Below are 8,419 nucleotides of genomic sequence, written 5' to 3' on the forward strand. Positions count from 1 at the left end.
GACAACATAAGAAATTAAGGACTGGGAAACACGTTTCCTACCAAAACTTGGGGGATGGCATCCATTGTGTTAGCAAACTACAAAAATATCAAACACTACTTTATTTGAAAACAGTTTCCTTTTTTATTCCAGGTCATCAACACAAGATTATCTTTTCAACTAATGGGAAAATCAAAGAAAGAGACTTAACCACTGGAAAAGTAGCTGATTTGTTAACGAATCTACAAAGTGTCATACATTCTATAGATTATGACTATAAATATGAATATGTTTATTTTACAAGGTTTGAACGGAATAATATCTTGAGGTATATTTTATATACATGTTTTAAATTAAATTTTCCTATATTAAAAAAATATCCAGGAACCCCTATAATGTGAACTTTCACCAGAACATGATTTAGAAAAAAAAAATAGAGATTAAAGCTACGCAAAGTAATGTTTTTTTTTTCTCGGTAGCAAACCTTGTACAGAAACAATATACATTATGAATTTATACACCAAATGCATGCAAACACACTTCCTGTTTTTTTTGGATTACCACTTGTCATAAAATATTTCCCTTTGTTCGGTTGCAGTTATTGTTGCAAACATGTGACCACGCTTTTTCTATCAAATAAAAGTTTTTCGTTGTTTTTTTTCTATTTATTGGAAGCTGGAATCATACCCGAATATACATTTGAAATGCAACACGCAAAATATCAACGCTTTTTGCATTTACTTTTCTATTATGAATCTTTAATCAAAAGCAGTAGCTTGGTTTATCGTAAACTTTGAACTATGAATAGTCTATAAGAAACTAGTTTTTAAACGAGCTACTAAATATAGTCATGGAAGTTAAAACTATTATCTTGATTAAGGTTCAGTGTTGACTAACTCGAAGCTCTCGTTGTTATATACGTTTTTTTTTTTGTTTTTTTTACATATCTTATTGAATGAAAGAAGACGTTGTACGATTGCCAATGAGACAAATCTCCACCAGAGATGAATTTACATGGAGATGAATTACTTACAGTTACCATTATGTCTTCAACATTAAGTAAAGTGCAAACGAAATAGTCAGATTAAGTGTAAAAAGTTCCGAAATGGCAAATATCAAATGAAAGAAACGGCCTGATTTATTTATAAAACATTGAATAGACAGAAATCTAAAAGATTGAAAACTAAGCAACACGAACCCCTTTGAAACTCAGAAAGAGTTCCGAAAGTATAATCAGATCCTATTCAACATGTGCAACCCCTCGTGTATCTCATGGTAGTACACACCCTTTATATCGGTAGATCAGATTCGTGAAAGAGTTTAAATTCTCTACCAATTCATAAAATGGTGTATGTTTTTGTTCTTAAAAGGATAAGATGCAAAGTGGTATATAGGATAAAAAAATACTTCCGTAATTTGTTTGACACTTCAAAAGTAATTAGTTCCACTATTTGGAATTTCATAATTTGCTTGTATGTTTACATTTATATTACTCAATAGGTATTGACACATGCCCTTTTTTTGTTTACACTTAGATTTCGATATCCTTCAGAACAACCATACGTTTCAGAAACTGTAACAAAGGCAGATAAACCGGTTGGTGTTTCCATTGATCAACTATACAGCCACGTGTATCTGACTGAATATGGAACTGGAAAGCTTTATAGATGTAATTTAGATGGGTCAAATAAAATAGTTGTACTCCAAGATGATCCGCTTTATGCTATTACATTAGATAATTCAAACAGGTTTGTTTTGACTGTAAGATATTGTATTTTTACTGAGAGCATGTACATTTTCTGCCGAGATTATTTTTTTTCTATCTAAAAATTAAGACAAAACAAACAGAAAGATCGCCAGCTCGAATAACTTGCGGAGGTACATGTCTAGCGCAATTGAGGTATTTGAAATGCAAAACAAAAATATATTAATTTATCAGTGAATTGCATTTTAAATAAAATTATGAACATTTGTATGTCAAACCAGGTAGACCCTCCTTGTGGGCAAATTTAGACAATCTGAGTTGTAATTTACAACTGTTAATCGAGATGTAAGTTCAGCTTGATATATAACCAGGTTTAACCAATCATTTACCTCAGATGGTACCGTTACCAAGACTCAAACATTGTGTATGGGTTCTTTAGGCCTTACATTAAAATTTTGTCAGTTTTTAGAGAATTTCCATTTGTTGCAAGTCCTTGTATTCCATAATTTTGTTTAAGCTGTTGTTTTCAATTTAGTGGCTAAGAATTTCATGAAAGTTAGTGTGTTGTACACAGTGGTACAGTATGGTAAATACAAATTAATATAATCCAATCATAAGTAAGAGAAACAAACCATACTACTTTCTTTAACTAGAAAACCATTTTTATGCTACTGTTGCTAAAACCAAAGTACTCTGTGTTGACATGCATTGTCATTGATATGGTAATTTACTGTTTACAAAATTTTCAAACTTCGAAAAGACTTTCTAAACGATAATAAATGACCTAAGGTATTTTAGGCAATAATTTTTTGAATTTGTACTTTAAACGGCATTGTTTTTGAGCGTCACTGTTTGGTTATTTGTAGACAAAACTCAAATGTGGCGAAAAATGTTCAGTGCAGGTATCTATAATTAGTTAATTGTATTTGTGAGTTTCATATAATTTTGTAATTAAAACAGATGGATGTATTACAGTACATACACAACTAAGGGAAATATAAAAAAAGCTAGACTAAATGGAAGTGAGAAACAGACAATCATCAATAGTCCACACAGAATATATGGTTTGAGTCTATGTGAGTTATCTTACAGATAATAAATATTAGAAAACAAACAAATAGTCATCAATTAGTTTCCAAAGAATCAAAATTATTAACCTTTTACGCTTTTGTTCGCAGCAGTTCAATTATTTACGTCTTTTTAATCGGTTTCCGTGTTAATATCTTCTATATATAAACGCACATTTTTTTTAAATTTCTAAAATATCGATAAGCCAACACTTAACATGAAATAGTTTTTTTTCAATTATGCATTCATTTTATATGACATATACAGTCATCTGTACAGTAGGGTAATTTCATCATACCACATCACATATATGTATGCAATCGATTTATGACGTTCTAACAGCGGTATACTACTATTTACTTGTGTTAGACTAAACTGGCTGATTGTGCATGTTGGCATAGTTTCTATTCGAAGTTCAAATCTTTCAGATAAAAGTAAAAAAGATGGATACATTTTTGTAACAGTTAACTTTAATATGCCTGTATAGTTAGAAATTGCTAGTCATACACTTTGAATATGTAATTAGTTAGGATTTCAGTGTACTAATTAATACGCTGACGATTAAGCCACACATTGAACAATGCATCGTGACTTCAATCTTCAAAGAGGCAACCAACAAGTGATACATTGGGAACGAATGAGTCAATAATCTGCAATAAAATAAACTTTAATTCAATAATGCCAAACCTTCAACAGTTAAAAGGGGGTTTAATCCTTATGATTCTTTAAAATTAGAGGGGAAATATAAGTACACACTCGTATCTTCTATCACGTATAGATTGTATCATTTTTGTCATCGTATAGTCATGGTGCATGAATATGTTTGTTAGCTTACGCAAAATATGATCTCCATGACATGTTCAATGTGATAAAAAAACTACAAAAACTCTTATTTCTCATAAAACTCTTCATTCAATTTAAAACGAATGTTTTTGTTTTTGTTATTTGGTTTAACGATTAACGTGCAGTGAAATTGTTTTGTTTAACGTCGGTATTATTATCGCCGCCATCTTGTTAATTCAAAGAATAACCAACGTCAAGATCAAGTACCTATCGACCAATCATATCAAGGTATTTTCTAATATGCTAGTCATATAAGAATTATTAAGTATTTTTTTTATATAAGATGCCACCGGAAATCAACTTTATTGGATGGAATACAACAGTGGCGATTTAAAATCTTCCACTTTCAATGGAGAGAATGAAATAAAAGTTGTCAGCACAAATGCAGCCTCTACTAATATAGGCATTCATGTCTATGGAAGCAACATATTTTGTGCAACTGGGACCACAATAATCAATGTCACAGTATCTACCACTAGTACTACAACGAATATTTTACACTCAGATCCAGAGAGAATTTTTAGTGTAATTGTCCTTAATGAAAAATGTAAGTATATCAATGATAACATATTCACAAGAAATCATAGTTGAGCGATTGATATTCAATTGTAATCGATGATAGAAAAAAATGAATAACAAAAATACCGAACTTAGGAAAATTTAAACGGAAAGTGTTTCAATAAATATATAAATTGTAAGCTCATACACATCAAACGAATAAAAATTACATGGGCAACATCTGTGGTACTCCTTACTTGATACAGACATTTTCTTATGACGAAACTGGTGGAATAATTTTGTTTTGTGTGAGCTAGCTCAACCTTTAACTTGATGACAGTCGCACAGAATTCTATATAATTGACAACAATGTTTGAGAAAAACAAATAAACATAAATAAGCTTAATTAGCAAAACGTATGGTAATTAGTGAATAATAAAAACGTGCTTAGAGTTATTTATAAGTTGTACTTTATTTTATTGAATAACTTGTAGTCTGGACAATGTATTTAATGCAATATACCAGAACAAAAAAGTCATTAAATGGTTTGTTAGAAGATTATTCCATTTTCTGAATTTCATGATTTTGTATATCAATATACTAATATGTCATAAACATCAGTTTATTTTGTTAATTTCATTTGCTTGTGCATGTATATTTATCTTTTCAAGAATAAAACGGTATTAACTTACAACTTTTTTTTAACTCATACTTTTACTAAATTAACAACTTTCTAATCTCTTATATGAATGCCCGAGCTTAATGCACTTAGCTGATAACATACAAAATGTTTTTGTCATCTATGTTTAATTAGTTAATTTAGTATTATGTAACCTATTGGCAGTTGATAGCATAGCAGAATTAACTACAGTTCAATTCAATCATTATTGCATAGAAAAGGTGTCGGTTGATCTGTAGTAAGTGTGTGTTTATATTATATTTTGATGTGTCAACTGACTTAATATTGTTTAGTGTTGCAAGCATATGATAACGTTAACATTTGTTCGCTTGTTTTTTTCTTTTTTTCGATTATATATGACATGTATGAATACATACAGATTGAATATGCATACGTTTTTTTCAGTTTCTTTTGATTAAATTGATGTTTATATAATTGAAAAATAAAATGACTGATATCAAGATAACAGTGACATCTAGTTCATTCCAGAACAATGTTGGGAAATAAACATGTGTATCTAATATGTAAGTATTAATATATATAAATACGACCTCGAACGGCATCAACAAAATGACTTTTTATTGAAATGTAGCACTGACATCATCGCAGCGAATCCTCCTCCACAATCAACAAGACTCATCAGTATGTATTGACCTTAACAATACTTTCCCGAAAAACTATTATGTTTTTAATGAAAAAGTATACACATTATAACATAAAGATATTGTTTTTTGGGGAAAATTTTAATTTTCAAGGGGCAATATCGCACACAATACATAGAAAAAATACGAAAATATCAATAAACAGGGCATGTATGTTTGTTTTTTCATCTTGACAGTTAATGTAGGGTCTTCAATAATAAACGAATCATTCATAACCAACAACACGGGCAATACGGTCCCTAGCGTCGATTTAAGTGGCACTATTGATACAAAAAAAAAAACACACAGTTCACCTTCTTGTTCCCGACCCGCTCCGGAGTACCAACCTGTGCAATATTTGTGTACGACGGTTCTCCAGTCGAAACACCAGGGATACAAGAAAAATGCAGTAGTTTTGAAATAAATCGATTGATGTTAGAGTAGGACGTTGCGTTTTAAAACAAAACTTGTCAATTAAATGTTTAGTAGAAAACCTCTGGCAATGACTTTTGTTTCATTCAACAATTATCACGGTTTGACAAATGGGTACGGTCGACGTGCTGTTTTGTCAACTTAGCAAAGTATCGATGTCGCATAGTGTCAAGGGTACTGGTTTGTTTTTCCTTTCTTAAAACATGCATACACAAAAATAACAGTAAGGTTTGTAGTTCTATCATTATAAGATTTCATTTAACATGTTGTCATTTCAGTAAAAATATAGTAAACAAAAATGACAGTTTTCCCTGTGATGACGGTTGACCCATATGAAACTATTTACGGAGTGTCTTCATTAGTTTGGAGTGTGTTACGTCACACTTAAGTGTAAGTAGTGTCAGTGTTCATTGTAGTTAGAGAGTAAAAGCTAAAATGGTTCGTTTGATTCTCATTTGAATTAGGAAACACATAACAGCTTTACAAAATGTTGCCTATTGGAATATGGAATGTCAGTATTTTAATATCATGGATTATGTTCACGATATGCATTGTATGTATTAATGAATTATACAGAGAATCCATTACCAAAAAAATGTACCATGAGAAATGATACTTTTATCCATGGGCGAAGAAACACCTATACTCAAAATGAATATTATTCTATTGTTGTTATGCTTGCTATATAGAATCACAATTATCTTTTATGAGTTTTGGTTGAAATTACTGAACAAATACTTTCAAAAAACATTTTTACCGTACTCAGGTATAAGTTCTACTAGTTGTTTGTTCATATTTTATAGATAACCTATCAGAAGAGAGGCTTGCGGTGTACCCTAGTACTTGGTGCCACATAAGTGTTGAACAATGGTGTTAGCATCCAAATGCTTGGAACTTAATTAATCGTTGTCATACAAAAACGTTGAAGCCGCAATATTTAATGTTCATATGTTATATTCATCATTTCATTTTTTTTAATATATATATTAAATGGATTTTGTTGTAGATAAAACTCGAATAAATTATCTCCTCTGTTTTATAACTGTTATCATTCTGATGTGTTAGTCAATTTCTCTAATTCTTACAAGATTGATTCTTTTCCTGACAAATTTGATTATGTATATTTAATCAACGTGTGGATCGTTCGACCTCAGCTCTTCTTTGGTCATAACTCGATTATGACGTCGAATGTTCTTGACTTCCTTTGAATATCCTATTGTGACCGCATAAAAATAGGCGTCACATCGAAAAATCAGTTGAAAAGAAGGAACATGTTTGCCTACATATTGTTTATCTCGACAGTCCTTGCGTTTTGAATTTAAAAATGTCAATGTCTTCAGTGTATAAATATTGTATCACTTTCGATGCAGAGGTATAATCTAAATATATCCCACATCACAATCAGTTTTTTTTTCAAAGATTAATTTGGATTGAAATATTAATTGAGAATGGAAATGGGGAATGTGTCAAAGAGACAACAACCCGATCATATAACCGACAACAGCATAAGGTCACCAACAGATCTTCAATGCAGCGAGAAATTCCCGCACCCGAAGGCGTTCTTCAGCTGGCCCCTTAACACATATGTATACTAGTTCAGAGATAATGAACGCCATACTAAACTCCAAATTGTACACAAGAAACTAAAATGAAAAATAATACAAGACTAGCAAAGGCTTAAGGCTCCTGACTTGAAACAGGCGCAAACATGCGGCAGGGTTTAACATGTTTATGAGATCTCATATCTATACCTATACCTCTAGCCAATGTAGAAAAGTAAACGCATAACAATACGCATATTAAAATTCAGTTCAAGAGAAGTCCCTGTCTGATGTCAGAAGATGTAACCAAAGAAAATAAACAAAATGACAATAATACATAATTAAAAACAACTACTAGCAGTTGACTTGTTGTCGGGATGTAAAAGTAGCCGCCCACGTCCACTTGTATTTGTGTCCATCTGATGAGCCTTTTTCAACTGATTTTTATAGTTTGTTCTTATGTTGTACTGTTATACCACTGTCCGAGTTTAGGGGGAGGGTTGGGATCCCGCTAACATGTTTAAGCCCGCCACAATATGTATGTATGTGCCTGTCCCAAGTCAGGAGGCTGTATTTCAGTGGTTGTCGTTTGTTTATGTGTTACATATTTGGTTTTCGTTCATTTTATTATAAGTAAGGCCGTTAGTTTTCTCGTTTGAATTGTTTTACATTGTCATATTGGGGCCTTTTATAGTTGACTATGCGGTATGGGCTTTGCTCATTGTTGAAGGCCGTTCGGTGACCTATAGTTTTTAATGTCGGTGTCATTTTGGTCTCTTGTGGACAGTTGTCTGATTGAAAATCATATCACAGTTTCTTTTGTATATGCCAGCTCCAGCCTTCTATTAAACTGATTGAAAAATTATGTCTTTATCATATGAATATCAAGCACAATCCTTCCCGTTACGGGTTTAGTATCATACCATCATAACATTTATGAGAAGAACATAACTCGTGTCATGCCAACAACTGGTTTTTAAATTAATGGATTCAGTTCCGATGCAAAGACCCTATAAGTGAATCAATATTAACG

At 31.6% G+C, this 8,419-nt stretch overlaps 1 long non-coding RNA gene across 1 annotated transcript; it reads left to right on the top strand.

The window, feature by feature from the left end:
* The first annotated feature begins 1,521 nt into the window (after nucleotides 1-1,521).
* LOC143059643 (uncharacterized) lies at nucleotides 1,522-4,404 on the top strand. Its single transcript, XR_012973547.1, has 3 exons — nucleotides 1,522-1,727; nucleotides 2,645-2,760; nucleotides 3,879-4,404. It is a non-coding gene; the product is annotated as an uncharacterized LOC143059643 (long non-coding RNA).
* Nucleotides 4,405-8,419: the final 4,015 nt, after the last annotated feature.

The sequence above is a fragment of the Mytilus galloprovincialis genome, chromosome 14 (genome assembly GCF_965363235.1).
Source record: "Mytilus galloprovincialis chromosome 14, xbMytGall1.hap1.1, whole genome shotgun sequence".
Classification (NCBI taxonomy): Eukaryota; Metazoa; Mollusca; class Bivalvia; order Mytilida; family Mytilidae; genus Mytilus; species Mytilus galloprovincialis.